The sequence below is a fragment of the Delphinus delphis genome, chromosome 12 (assembly GCF_949987515.2).
Source record: "Delphinus delphis chromosome 12, mDelDel1.2, whole genome shotgun sequence".
NCBI lineage: Eukaryota > Metazoa > Chordata > Mammalia > Artiodactyla > Delphinidae > Delphinus > Delphinus delphis.
The window spans coordinates 16,515,789-16,531,903 of NC_082694.2; the positions used below are offsets into that span (position 1 = coordinate 16,515,789).

Consider the following 16,115-nt stretch of genomic DNA (forward strand, 5'->3'; position numbering starts at 1 on the left):
CAAATAAAGTCTAGCTCATAAACAACCACAGCTATGACTATAAATTTTTGAAGTAGCTACTGCATTTCTAATCAAGACATGATGAATGGTCTGTTCAAATTCTTAAAGTCGCCACTGCAAAGGAATACACTTCATAGACGTGGGAGACAGCAAATGGCAGATGATGATTTATTGCTCTGTCTCTGATGAATGGAAACTTCCTTTTCCACTGACTAGAATTTGTATCACTTGTTCTTTTGAAATTATGTGCCAGAGGTACCATCATTCTTTAATTCTAACAGCTTTTCCTTTTCTTGCTTTGATAAATGTGGTGTTGAAATTTCTTATGATAATACAAATTGATTTAAAACCCAAACATTTCCATATCAAGTACCTTAGAAACAATGGTGACACTTTCTCTCAAACACAGATGTTACGCTTGTTTGACTTACTAATTTTTCCTTAAATTTAAATTCTCAACAATGACTAAAAAATCACGAGAGAGCCATTTTAAATTTCACTTTTCTGAAGTTGAAATTTTGCTTTGAATTCCTAATCTTTGTCAGTATGTGTTAAGATATTTTCAGGCAGCTCTTATATTTTTTATTAAGTTCATTCAGGTACTCAAATGTCAGTTAAGTAACCCAGCTGTAAAACCAAAAACTTTCCTTCACTAAATCTACAAAGTTGAATCATTTGCAAAATATTTTCCAATTCTTGACAAAATTCTTCCTTTGGATCACTTAGGCATTTAAGTCTGAAACAACAAATAATGGTGTTCGGCTCACATATCTTTGTAGAAAGCTTAAAAACAGAAGGTCAGGTGGTGGATTGGATTTTATTATAGTTAAAATTTTGATAATATTATTTAATTTGGAATCCATAACTGCAGAGAAACATTTACATATGGGAGTCTTTTGTGAATAAAATACTGTATTATGTATTTTAATCTCAGGATTATCAGAATAAACTCTAAATGGAAAATACATTTTCAAGAAGTATTTCCATAATATCTCATTTGCCTTTGATATTTCAACCCCAGTAGCTTTTTTGCTCCACAGAACAAAGTTCTTCAAACACTTCACTTCAAGGATGCTAGTGCTATTATCTAGCAGTTATTAATATCTGTACATCCATCAATATGCAATAAAATTTTAATAACGTCCTGGATTTGGTCATCTCTGTTATGTAACATGTGGATCTAGTGGTATTATTGATTTCCTTTGCTTTTCTGGCTCCGAATAGAATAAATAATTTCCACACAGGCTGGTAAAACTGCAATTCTGCGATAGTGAGTCATTTTGATGTTAGATATTAATTGTGTATTCTTGCATTCTTAGCTTCTTGAGCTTCTTGATCAGATGCTAACCAAAAAATGGAATTTGGTTTCATATTTTGTTCTTGCACATGCCTTTAAAAGTTCCAACCCTTTACCCGGGAGGGTGGATATCTTTCAGTAAAGTGTTGATATAGCTTGCTTGGTACTACTGATTGATTTGATAACACTTTCATACTAATGAGATATTTAGGCAAAAGAACAGGAAAATTATTGTGGTTAATAAATCCAATATGAGATAATTCTAATTATGTTGCCTAATTTCTAACCTCTTTTTTAAATAACATAAACTGTGTTTCCCTTATAACTTATTGTTTCCTCTCTGAGCATATCTTTCTATAGGTGTCTCAGTCATAGTATGACATGTCTTTTTTCCTTTTTTTTTTTTTTTCACGATGAGAGTGTAACTTTGAATGATTTCTAGTTGGGATCTCAGTTCCACTTTTATTCATCAATTTTCTATTGGGAAGAAAGCATTATTTTGCATTTGTTCTGGAAAAATCAATAGGCTTATATGAGAGGCAGATTATTGTGCTAGGTTTGGAAATGATAGAAAATGTTTCCATGGCTTCCACCACTTTTGGGGGCTAGTGAAGACATTCTTTGAAGTAAACTCTGAGTCTCATGGAGGTCTCGTGGACACCACCAAGTTTCATCTTGACAGGGAAGTAGAGCAGAGAAATTAAGAACATACATTCAGAAGCCAGACTGTCATTTATTTATCGTACAACCTGGGGCAAGGTACTTAACCATTTTGTGTCTTATCTGTAAAACAGAGGTAATAAACGTATCTATCTTATAGTATTATTGTGAGAATTAAAAAACATATGTATATATAGACATGTATATTCATGTATGCACTTTGCCTGGAACGTAGTAAATACAAGTAAATCATCATCTTTTATGATATTTAAAATGTGATGATTTGCTTTGGTGTCCTCTCACAAAGTGAGTATATAACCAAACTTTCTTACCAACAACCATCCCCCATACTTCATGGCTACACCTCAATTACAATCACTCTTGTTCAAGGTCAAAGTCCTAAAAAAATAGAATTATTTTGTCTTGATCTGTGTTCTCTTTTCCCTTCCTGACCTCTCTCGTTCCTAATCCTTCACCTAGTTTCCTCTAATTTGCCCCAGACCTGACCAGAGTCACCATTATGCCTTCTTGCTGGACAAGGTAATCTGCAGTGTACAGTTGTATGCTTACCGGGGTAATATTCCAAAATATTTACACATCTCCTTGAAGAAGAAGCTTCAAAACTGTTATGCCTAACACATACCACTAAATTTATTCTTTAGAATGAACTTGGTAAATGTAACTATTTTCTCACTTAGAGGGACCATGGTAGAGATAAACATTGTAGAACTGCACATTTAACGTATTTTACTACACTTAAAAAATTATGGGATGACATTATATTTTATCGCATTACTTTTAAAAGAAGTTTGGTATAATGTGTCCTTATCTCATTGATCCAGTATTTACTACTTTTAACTTCCAATTTAGCTGCTTCCAACTGTATGGCATCCAAATAATTGTCTTTCCTCATAAGATTTATAATATTTGGAGTTGGGCTGGGCAGAAAATTTAACTTCCATCCTAAAACGTGATAAAATAACAAACCGTGATTCCAACATCTTCTTAAATGAGATCTTGCATATTACTAACAAGCATCATTAGTGCCAGTCCAAAAAAGTATAAAACATCAACTCACTTCCCTTAGTAGAAGTGTTCATTAGTCTAGAAAGACAATTAATTTCCTGAATCAAACAGAAGCACCATTTCCATACTCATCTTCAATACTTTGTGTTGTGCTAGTAAACAGACGAGAATCCATTTTGCTTGGCAAAATCTTACTCCTTTCATAATGGGGAATTAATATCACAAATGGCACTCCTTGATGTCTGGGTTATTGAATATTTTTTAAATAAGAGGAAGCTATGAAAACATTTCACACATTAATCAAGAAGTGTTTGTAAAAATGAGCAAATAAACCATTTTTTTCTGAGTCACGGTTAAAGATCCATAACCTCTTCTTCAAAACTTATAAAAAACTAGAAAAAGAAGTAGTAAGGTAGTTGTGGAATAACAATACTATTAAAGGAATATTTTTTACATCAAATAGCTTTAAATTCCGTTATATGTTAATTCTCCTATCTTAAAAAAAAACAAGCTATTTCTCTTATCTTAAGAAAAGTCCCCACTCTTGACCCCAATTCTCTTTTCATCAACCACCCTGCTTCTCTTCTGTCTTTGCCATCCCCAGATTAGTATGTCCAAATCCAAACTCCTATTTTTCCCTGAAGAATCTGTTCCATCCAGTCTTCTGTGTCTTACTTAATAGCATCTCACCCCTTTCCCTTGCTCAGTCAAAGCGATCATTAAAGTCAACCTGGGCACTTCTCTGGTTGCCCACCTTGTATACAATCCATAAAAATATCCTGTTGGGCTACTGCTGCCACCACTGCCACCTGAGGATCACAGGTCACTGCCCACCTGGGAGCCTGGACAGCCCACCACTGATTTTTCTGTGTGTGTTTCTCTATTCGCTTTGTTTCTGGTTTGTTTGGTTTTGCTTTTACCATTTGTCTTGGGTTTTGTTTGTCTGTTTGTTTTCTTTTCCTTTTTTTATTGTTGTTGTTTGTTTGGGTCTTTGCCTTTTTTCTTGGGTTTTGTTTGTCTGTTTTCTTTTCCTTTTTTTTGTTGTTGTTTGTTTTTTGGGTCTTTGCTTTTTTTCTTGGGCTTTGTTTGTCCGTTTTTTTTCTTCCCCCCTCTCATTTTTTTTCTTTTTCTCCACACCAGGTGGCTTGCAGGGTCTTGGTTCCCCAGCCAGGGGTTGGGCCTGAGCCTCTGGGGTGGGAGCACCAAGTCCAGGACATTGGACCACCAGAGAATCCCCAGCCCCAGGGAACATTCATTGGTGAGAGCTCTCCTGGAGGTCTCCATCTTAACACCAAGACCCACTCCACCCAACTGCCTGCAGGCTCCAGTGCTGGAAGCCTCACTCCAAACAACTAGCAAGACAGGAACCCACAACCCACCCATCAGCAGACAAGCTGCGAAGGAGGAAAGTTTTCCACCAATAGGAACCCCTTCGCGGGTGGAGACTGCAGGTGGCGGAGGGGGGAAGCTTTGGAGCCGTGGAGGAGAGTGCAGCAACAGGGGTACGAAGGGCAAAGTGGAGAGATTCGCGCACAGAGGATCGGTGCCGACCGGCACTCACTAGCCCAAGAGGCTTGTCTGCTCACCCGCCGGGATGGGTGGGGCCTGGGAGCTGAGGCTAGGGCTTCGGTCGAATCCCAGGGAGAGGAATGGGGTTGGCTGCGGGAACACAGCCTGAAGGGGGCTAAAGCACCACGGCTGGCTGGGAGGGAGTCCAGGAAAAAGTCTGGAGCTGCCAAAGAGACAAGAGACTTTTTCTTGCCTCTTTGTTTCCTGGGGCGCAAGGAGAGGGGATTAAGAGCGCCACTTAAAGGAGCTCCAGAGACAGCCGTGAGACACGGCTATCAGCGCCAACCCCAGAGACGGGCATGAGACGCTAAGGCTGCTGCTGCCGCCACCAAGAAGCGTGTGGGCAAGCACAGGTCACTATCCACACCTCCCCTCCCGGGAACCTGTGCAGCCTGCCACTGCCAGTGTCCTGTGACCTAGGGACAATTTTCCTGGGAGAACGCATGGTGTGCCTCAAGCTGGTGCAACGCCATGCCGGCCTCTGCCCCTGCAGGCTCGCCCTGCATCTGTACCCCTCCCTCCGCCCGGCCTGAGTGAACCAGAGCCCCCAAATCAGCTGCTCCTTTAACCCCGTCCTGTCTGAGTGAAGAACAGAGGCCCTCTGGCGACCTACAAGCAGAGGCGGGTCCAAATACAAAGCTGAACCCCGGAAGTTGTGCGAACAAAGAAGAGAAAGGGAAATTTCTCCCAGCAGCTTCAGGAGCAGTGGATTAAATCTCCACAATCAACTTGATGTAAGCTGCATCTGTGGAATACCTGAATTGACAACGAATCATCCCAAAATGAGGAGGTGGACTTTGGGAGCAACGATATATATATATTTTTCCATTTTTCTCTTTTTGTGAGTCTGTATGTGTGTGCTTCTGTGTGTGATTTTGTCTGTATAGCTTTGCTTTTACCATTTGTCCTAGGGTTCAATCTGTCTTTTCTTTTTTTATTATTACTTAAATTTTTTTTCTTAATAATTATTTTTAAAATTTTATTTTAATAACTTTATTTTACTTTACTTCATATTATTTTATTTTATCTTCTTCTTTCTTTCTTTCTTTTTTTTCTCCCTTTTATTCTGAGCCATGTGGCGGACAGGCTCTTGGGAGAGCCAAGTTCAGGACACTGGTCCACAAGAGACTCCCAACTCCACATAATATCAAACGGCAAAAATCGCCCAGAGATCTCCATCTCAACGCCAAGACCCAGCTCCACTCAATGACCAGCAAGCTACAGTGCAGGACACCCTATGCCAAACAACTAGCAAGACAGGAACACAACCCCATCCATTAGCACAGAGGCTCCTAAAATCATAATAAGGCCACAGACACCGCAAAACACACCACTGGACGTGGACCTGCCCACCAGAAAGACAAGATCCAGCCTCATTGACCAGAATGCAGGCACTAGTCTCCTCTACCAGGAAGCCTACACAACCCACTGCAACAACCTTAGCCACTGAGGACAGAAACCAAAAACAATGGAAACTATGAACCTGAAGCCTGCAAAAGGAGACCCCAAAAAACAGTAAGTTAAGTAAAATAAGAAGACAGAGAAACACACAGCAGATAAAGGAGCAAGGCAAAAACCCACCAGACCTAACAAATGAAGAGGAAATAGGTGGTCTACCTGAAAAAGAATTCAGAATATTGTTAGTAAAGACATCCAAAATCTTGGAAATAGAATGAAAAAAATACAAGAAACGTTTAACAAAGACCTAGACAAACTAAACAGCAAACAAACAGTGATGAACAACACAATAAATGAAACTAAATATTCTCTAGAAGGGATCAATAGCAGAATAACTGAGTCAGAAGAATGGATAAGTGACCTGGAAGATAAAATAGTGGAAATAACTACTGCAGAGCAGAATAAAGAAAAAAGAATGAAAAGAATTTAGGACAGTCTCAGAGACCTCTGGGACAACATTAAATGCATCAACATTTGAATTATAGGGGTCCCAGAAGAAGAAGAGAAAAAGAAAGGGACTGAGAATATATTTGAAGAAATTATAGTTGAAAATATCCCTAATATGGGAAAGGAAATAGTTAATCAAGCCCAGGAAGGACAGACAGTCCCATATAGGATAAATCCAAGGAGAAACACACCAAGATACATATTAATCAAACTATCAAAAATTAAATACAAACAACAAATATTAAAAGCAGCAAGGGAAAAACAACAAATAACATATAAGGGAATCCCCATAAGGTTAACAGCTGATCTTTCAGAAGAAACTCTGCAAGCCAGAAGGGATTGGCAGGACACATTTAATGTGATGAAGGAGAAAATACTACAACCAAGATTACTCTACCCAGCAAGGATCTCATTCACATTTGACAGAGAAATTAAAAGCTTTACAGACAAGCAAAGCTAAGAGAATTCAGCACCACCAAACCAGCTTTACAACAAATGCTAAAGGAACTTCTCTAGGCAGGAAACACAAGAGAAGGAAAAGTCCTACAATAATAAACCCAAAACAATTAAGAAAATGGTAATAAGCACATACATATCGATAACTGCCTTAAATGTAAATGGATTAAATGCTCCAACCAAAAGACATAGACTGGCTGAATGGATACCAGAAAAAGACCCATATATATGGTGTCTACAAGAGACCCACTTCAGACATAGGGACACATACAGACTGAAAGTGAGGGGATGGAAAAAGATATTCCATGCAAATAAAAATCAAAAGAAAGCTGGAGTAGCAATTCCCATATCAGACAAAATAGACTTTAAAACAAAGACTATTACAAGAGACAAAGAAGGATACTACATAATGATCAAGGGATCAATCCAACAAGAAGATATAACAATTGTAAATATTTATGCACCCAACATAGGAGCACCTCAATACATAAGACAAACACTAGCAGCCATAAAAGAGGAAATCGACAGTAATACAATCATCATAGGGGACTTTAACACCCCACTTTCACCAATGGACAGATCATCCAAAATGAAAATAAATAAGGAAACACAAGCTTTAAATGATATGTTAAAGAAGATGGACTTAATTGATATTTATAGGACATTTCATCCAAAAACAACAGAATATATATTCTTCCCAACTGCTCATGGAACATTCTCCAGGATAGATCATATCTTGGGTCACAGATTAAGCCTTGATAAGTTTAAGAAAATTGAAATCATATCAAGTATCTTTTCCAACCACAACACTATAAGACTAGATATCAATAACAGGAAAACATCTGTAAGAAATACAAACACATGGAGGCTAAACAACACACTACTTAATAACCAAGAGATCACTGAAGAAATCAAAGAGGCAACCAAAAAATACCTAGAAACAAATGACAATGAAAACACAATGACCGAAAACCTATGGGATGCAGCAAAAGCAGTTCTAAGAGGGAAGTTTATAGCAATACAATCCTAGCTTAGGAAACAAGAAACATCTCAAATAAACAATCTAACCTTACACCTAAAGCAGTTAGAGAAAGAACAAAAAAACCCAAAGTTAGCAGAAGGAAAGAAATGATAAAGATCAGATCAGAAAAAAATGAAACAGAAATGAAGGAAACGATAGCAAAGATCAGTAAAACTAAAAGTTGGTTCTTTGAGAGGACAAACAAAGTTGATAAACCATTAGCCAGACTTATCAAGAAAAAAAGGGAGAAGACTCAAATCAATAGAATTAGAAATGAAAAAGAAGTAACAACTGACACTGCAGAAATACAAAGGATCATGAGAGATTACTACAAGCAACTATATGCCAATAAAATGGACAACCTGAAAGAAATGGACAAATTCTTAGAAATGCACAACCTTCCAAGACTGAACCAGGAAGAAATAAAATATATGAATAGACCAACCACAAGCACTGAAATTGAAACTGTGATTAAAAATCTTCCAACAAACAAAAGCCCAAGACCAGATGTCTCCACAGGCGAATTCTATCAAACACTTAGAGAAGAGCTAACACCTATCCTTCTCAAACCTTTCCAAAATACAGCAGAGGGAGGAACACTCACAAACTTATTCTATGAGGCCACCATCACTCTGATACCAAAACCAGAAAAAGATGTCACAAAGAAAGAAAACTACAGGCCAATATCACTGATGAACATAGATGCAAAAATCCTCAACAAAATACTAGCAAACAAAATCCAACAGCACATTTAAAGGATCATACACTATGATCAACTGGGTTTTATCCCAAGAATGCAAGGATTCTTCAATATATGCAAATCAATCAATGTGATACACCATATTAACAAATTGAAAGGGAAAAACCACATGATCATCTCAATAGATTCAGAGAAAGCTTTCAACAAAATTCAACACCCATTTATGATAAAAACTGTCCAGAAAGTAGGCATAGAGGGAACTTTCCTCAACATAATAAAGGCCATATATGACAAACCCACAGCCAACATCGTCCTCAATGGTGAAAAACTGAAACCATTTCCTCTAAGATCAGGAACAAGACAAGGTTGCCCACTCTCACCACTATTATTCAACATAGTTTTGGAAGTTTTAGCCACAGCAATCAGAGAAGAAAAAGAAATAACAGGGATCCAAGTTGGAAAAGAAGGAGTAAAGCTGTCACTGTTAGCAGATGACATGATACTATATGTAGAGAATCCTAAAGATGCTACCAGAAAACTACTAGAGCTAATAAATGAATTTGATAAAGCAGCAGGATACAAAATTAATGCCCAGAAACTCTAGCACTCCTATGCATTAATGATGAAAAATCTGAAAGTGAAATTAAGAAAACACTCCCATTTACCACTGCAACAAAAAGAATAAAATATCTAGGAATAAACCTACGTAAGGAGACAAAAGATTTGTATGCAGAAACTTATAAGACACTGATGAAAGAAATTAAAGATGATACAAATAGTTGGAGAGATATACCATGTCCTTGGATTGGAAGAATCAATACTGTGAAAATGACTCTACTACCCAAAGCAATATACAAATTAAATACAATCCCTATCAAACTACCACTGGTATTTTTCACAGAACTAGAATAAGAAATTCCACAATTTGTGTGGAAACACAAAGGACCTCGAATAGCAAATGTAATCTTGAGATAGAAAAATGGAGTTGGAGGAATCAGGCTCCCTGACTTCAGACTATACTACAGAGCTACAGTAATCAAGACAGTATGGTACTGGCACAAAAAGAGAAATATAGATCAATGCAACAGGATAGAAAGCCCAGAGATAAACCCACGCACATATGGTCACATTATCTTTGATAAAGGAGGCAAGAATATACAACAGAGAAAAAACAGCCTCTTCAATAAGTGGTGCTGGAAAAACTGGACAGCTACATGTAAAAGAATGAAATTAGAACACTTCCTAACACCATACACAAAAATAAACTCAAAATGGATTAAAGACCTAAATGTAAGGTAAGACACCATCAAACTCTTAGAGGAAAACATAGGCAGAACACTGTATGATATAAATCACAGCAAGATCCTTTTTGACCCACCTCCTGGAGAAATGGAAATAAAACCAAAAATAAACAAATGGGACCTAAGGAAACTTAAAAGCTTTTGCACAGCAAAGGAAAGCATAAAGAAGACGACAAGACAACCCTCAGAATGGGAGAAAATATTTGCAAATGAAGCAACTGACAAAGGATTAATCTCCAAAACATACAAGCAACACATGCAGCTCAATATCAAAAAACAAATAACCCAATCCAAAAATGGGCAGAAGACCTAAATAGACATTTCTCCAAAGAAGATATACAGATTGCCAACAAACGCATGAAAGGATGCTCAACATCATTAATCATTAGAGAAATGCAAATCAAAACTACAATGAGATATCATCTCACACTGGTCAGAATGGCCATCATCAAAAAATCTAGAAACAATAAATGCTGGAGAGGGTGTGGAGAAAAGGGAACACTCTTGCACTGTTGGTGGGAATGTAAATTGATACAGCCACTATGGAGAAAAGTATGGAGATTCCTTAAAAAACTAAAAATAGAACTACCATACAACCCAGCAATCCCACTACTGGGCATATACCCTGAGAAAACCATAATTCAAAAAGAGTCATGTACCAATATGTTCATTGCAGCTCTATTTACAATAGCCAGGACATGGAAGCAACCTAAGTGTCCATCAATAGATGAATGAATAAAGAAGATGTGGCACATATATACAATGGAATATTACTCAGCCATAAACAGGAAGGAAACTGAGTTATTTGTAGTGAGGTGGATGGACCCTGAGTGTGTCATACAGAGTGAAGTAAGTCAGAAAGAAGAAAACAAATACCATATGCTAACACATATATATGGAATCTAAAAAAAAAAAAAAGAAAAAAAATGGTCAGAAGAACCTAGGGGCAAGATGCGAATAAAGATGCAGACCTACTAGAGAATGGTCTTGAGGATATGCTGAGTGGGAAGGATTAGCTGGGAAAAAGTGAGAGAGTGGCATGGACATATATACACTACCAAACATAAAATAGATAGCTACTGGGAAGCAGCCACATAGCACAGGGAGATCAGCTAGGTGGTATGTGACTACCTAGAAGGGTGGGATAGGGAGGGTGGGAGGGAGGGAGGTGCAACAGGGAAGAGATATGGGGACATATGTATATGTATAACTGATTCACTTTGTTATAAAGCCGAAACTAACACACCATTGTAAACCAATTATACTCCAATAAAGATGTAAAAATAAAATGAAATACAAATGATCATAAGAGATTACTACAAGGAACTATTTGCCAATAAAATGGACAATGTGGAAGAAATGGACAAACTCTTAGAAAGGTACAACCTACCAAGACTGAACCTGGAAGAAATAGAAAATATGAACAGTCCAATCACAAGTAATGAAATTGAAACTGTGATTAAAAATCTTCCAACAAACAAAAGGCCAGGACCAGATGGCTTCACAGGTGAATTCTTTCAAACATTTAGAGAAGAGCTAACATCTATCCTTCTCAAACTCTTCCAAAAAATTGCAGAGGAAAGAACACTCCGAAGCTCGTTCTATGAGGCCATCATTACCATGATTCCAAAACCAGACAAAGATACTACAAAAAAAGAAAATTACAGACCAATATCACTGATGAACATAGATGCAAAAATCCTCAACAAAATACTAGCAAACAGAATCCAACAACACATGAAAAAGATCATACACCACAATCAAGTGGGATGAATCCCAGGGATGCACGGATTCTTCAATATATGCAAATCAATCAACGTGATACACCATATCAACAGACTGAAGAATAAGAAGCACATGACCATCTCAATAGATGCAGAAAAAGCTTTTGACAAAATTTAACTCCCATTTATGATAAAAACTCTCCAGAATTGGGCATAGAGGGAACCTACCTCAATATATAGAACATTTGGCCATATATGACAAACCCACAGCAAACATCATTCTCAATGGTGAAAAACTGAAAGCATTTCCTCTAAGATCAGGAACAAGACAAGGGTGTCCACTGTTGCCATTATTATTCAACATAGTTTTGGAAGTCCTAGCCAGGTCAATCAAAGAAGTAAAATAAATAAAAGGAATACAAATTAGAAAAGAAGAAGTAAAACTGTCACTGTTTGCAGATGACATGATACTACACATAGAGAATCCTAAAGATGCCACCAGAAAACTACTAGAGCTAATCAATGAATTGGTAAAATAGTAGGATACAAAATTAATGCACAGAAATCTCTTGCATCCCTATACACTAGTGATGAAAAATCTGAAAGAGAAATTAAGGAAATATTCCCATTTACCACTGCAACAAAAAGAATAAAATTATCTAGGAATAAACCTATCTAAGGAGGCAAAAGACCTGTACTCAGAAAACTATACTATACTGATGCAAGAAATCAAAGATGGCACAAACAGATGGAGAGAGATGCCATGTTCTTGGATTGGAAGAATCAATATTGTGAAACTGATGATACTATCCAAAGCAATCTACAGATTCAGTGCAATCCCTACCAAATTGCCAATTGCATTTTTCACAGAATTAGAACAAAAAATTTTACAATTTGTATGGAAACACAAAAGACCCTGAACAGCCAAAGCAATCTTGAGAAAGAAAAACAGAGCTTGAGGAATCAGGCTCACTGACTTCAGACTATACTACAAAGTTACAGTAATCAAGACAGTATGGTACTGGCACAAAAACAGAAAGACAGATCAATGAACAGGATAGAAAGCCCAGAGCTAAACCCATGCACCTATGGTCACCTAATCTATGACAAAGAAGGCAAGAATATACAATGGAGAAAAGACAGCCTCTTCAATAAATGGTGCTGGGCAAACTGGACAGCTACATATAAAAGAATGAAATTAGAACACTCCATAACAACATATACAAAAATAAAATGGATTAAAGACCTAAATGTAACGCCAGACACCATCAAATTCTTAGAGGAAAACATAGGCAGAACGCTGTATGACATAAATCACAGCAAGATCCTTTTTGACCCACCTCCTGGAGAAATGGAAATAAAAACAAAAATAAACAAATGGGACCTAATGAAACTTAAAAGCTTTTGCAGAGCAAAGGAAACTATAAGCAAGATGAAAAGGCAACCCTCAGAATGGGAGAAATTATTTGCAAATGAAGCAACTGACAAGGGATTAATCTGCAATATATACAAACAGCTCCTGCAGCTCAATATCAAAAAAACAAACAACCCAATCAAAAAATGGCCAGAAGATCTAAATAACCATTTCTCCAAAGAAGACATAGAGATGGCCAAGAGACACATGAAAAGATGCTCAACATCACTAATTATTAGAGAAATGCAGATCAAAGCTACAATGAGTTATCGCCTCACACCGGTTAGAATGGCCATCATCAAAAAATTTACAAACAATAAATGCTGGAGAGGGTGTGAAGAAGAGGGACCCTCTTGCACTGTTGGTGGGAATGTAAATGGATACAGCCGCTATGGAGAACAGTATGGAGGTTCCTTCAAAAAGACCATATGACCCAGCAATCCCACTACTGGGCATATACCCAGAGAAACCATTATGCAAAAAGACACATGCCCCCAATGTTCATTACAGCACTATTTACAATAGCCAGGACATGGAGGCAAGCTAAATGTCCATCAACAGATTAATGGATAAAGATGTGGTATATTTGTACAAATTGTGTCATTTGTAGAGGAATGGATGGACCTAGAGACAGACACACAGAGTGAAGTAAGCCAGAAAGAGAAAAACAAGTATCATATATTAAAACATATATGTGGAATCTAGAAGAACGGTACTGATGAATCTATTTGCAAAGCAGAAATAGAGACATAGATGTAGGGAACAAATGTGTGGACAACAGGGGCAGGAATGGGGGAGTGGGATGAATTGGGAGATTGGGATTAACATATATATGCCGCTGGGTATGAAATAGATAACTAGTGAGGAACTGCTGTATAGCACGGGGAAGTCTACTCAGTGCTATGTGGTGACCTGGATGGGAGGGAAATCCCAAAGGGAGGGGATATGTGTATACATAGGGCTGGTTCACTTCACTGTGCTGCATGAGCTAGCACAACATTGTAAAGCAACTATACTCCAATAAAAACAAAACAAAACAAAAAAGTAAAAAACCCAGCCCTCAACAGTTGAATGACTAAACAAATTATGGTATATTCATAAAATGGAATACTACTCAGCAAGGAAAGGAAATTTATTCATGCAACAACATGGATCTCAAAAATATTTTGCTAGAGAAATTGGACACAAAAAACCAGCTGTGATTCCCTCTGTGTGAAATTCTTTTTAAAAAAGCATAACTAATATGTTGTGATAGAAATTACACTAGTGGCTGCTTGAGGTGTCAGGGAGGGGTGGTCATGGTGGAGGGTATGTATGAGAAATTTTTCAGGTGACAGAAATGTTCTTGATTGAGGTAGTGGTTACACGAATGTACACATTTGGCAAAGCTTATCAAACTACACTTAAAATGGGTCATAGTATTATGTCAATTATATCTCAATAAAGTTGAGTTTAAAAAGAAAATCCTGTTGGCTTAACCTTCAAATTACTTCCAGAATTTGACCCACTTCTCCCCACCTCCACCACTACCACCTGGTCTATCTCTTACGTGAATAATTACAGCCTTCTAATCGGTCTTCCTGTTTCAATACTTGCTCCTCAAAAGTCCATCCTCTACACAACAACCAGAGAGGTCCTTTTCAAAATGTAATTCAGATCACGGCACTTCTCTACTTGAAATTCTTCCTTGGTTCTCCATTTTTCTCAGAGTAAAAGTTAATGTTTCTACAATAGCTGGCAGGGCCATCAACGGTCTGTCATCTCATTCATTCTACTGTAGTCACACCAGCCTGCTGTTCGGTTCTTCAACATGCCAGGTGTGCTCCTGCCTTGGGATATTTGTATTCAGTTTGCTGCTGTCTGGAAAGCTCTTCTCCCCTCTTCCCATAGCACATAATTCACTCCTTCTCCTTCGAGTCTTTGTCCAAATGCCAGCTTCTCAATGAGGCCCACGCTGACCACCCCAACTTACTAACAACCTCTTTCCAAGAACTCCCAATCCCCTTTGCTCTACACTGTTTTTTTGTATAACACTTAGTGTATTCTAGCATTCTATATAATTTACTCCTGTATCGTATTAATTATTGTCTCCCTCTGCTAAAATGTAAGCTCCATGAGGGCAGCAATTTTGATCTGGATGGTTCCCTAACACAGCTCTAGCACCTAGAAATGGTCATGCTATAGATTGCGTGCTCAGTACATTTTGCTGAATGATTTTCATAAGCATCTCTCTTCCTTCTACAAATTGTTCCTCACTCCTGTTAAGCTCTTTCAGGTTTACAATAAATCTATCATTTAAAAATTTGATTAAAATGTTTTTCTTCTCCCCAGCAGGAGAGTTGTTTTCAGTGTTATCTGACTCAATCAAAACTACAGTGCTGAGTAAGGGAGAAGAGAATTCCTAGAAAGAACTTTTATCTTCCTATGCAGCAGAGACTGGGGAAGGCAGCTCAAAGAATTGGGTGGCAATGCTCAACTACAACCACCTTCGAGGAAAGACCATCTCAACAACTATAGCATTCAACCCAACTAAACCACCACAGAGGAAGGTCAGCATCATCTTTAAGTCCTGTTACCTGTTGTGCTGAATATTAAAGCAATTCACAGACACATTTGGGTGACTCCAAATTATTTCAACAACAAATGTGTGTTTAGCAACAATAGAGAGTATATGTGAGTGTGTGTGTATTATTAATCTATATAAATACCCTAAATTATCAAGCTCATTTTACTTACAAAAAACCCTTATTTCTACTCTATTAAGGAAAGCTGAAATGACATGTGAAAAAAACAAGCATCATCTAGTTTTTATACATTGCCGTCTTCTTTTCTCAGTAATCAAAAAATATCAAAAATATGTCTGTAATACCGATTAAAAATAAATGGAATTATATCAATATAATATAAACATAGAAACACAGCAGTGTCTATAAAATGTCTATAAGTAAAGATAAATGGGAAAAATAAAATTGTTGTGATTAAGATTCATTTGTCATTGGATGATAACCCAACTTATATTTTATCAGATAAATCGTTAACACG

General features: G+C 37.4%; 1 protein-coding gene across 1 annotated transcript in view; it reads right to left on the reverse strand.

The window, feature by feature from the left end:
• Positions 1-16,115, reverse strand: part of DNAH6 (dynein axonemal heavy chain 6) — a 289,189-nt gene that overhangs the window by 250,602 nt on the left and 22,472 nt on the right. The window lies entirely within an intron of this gene.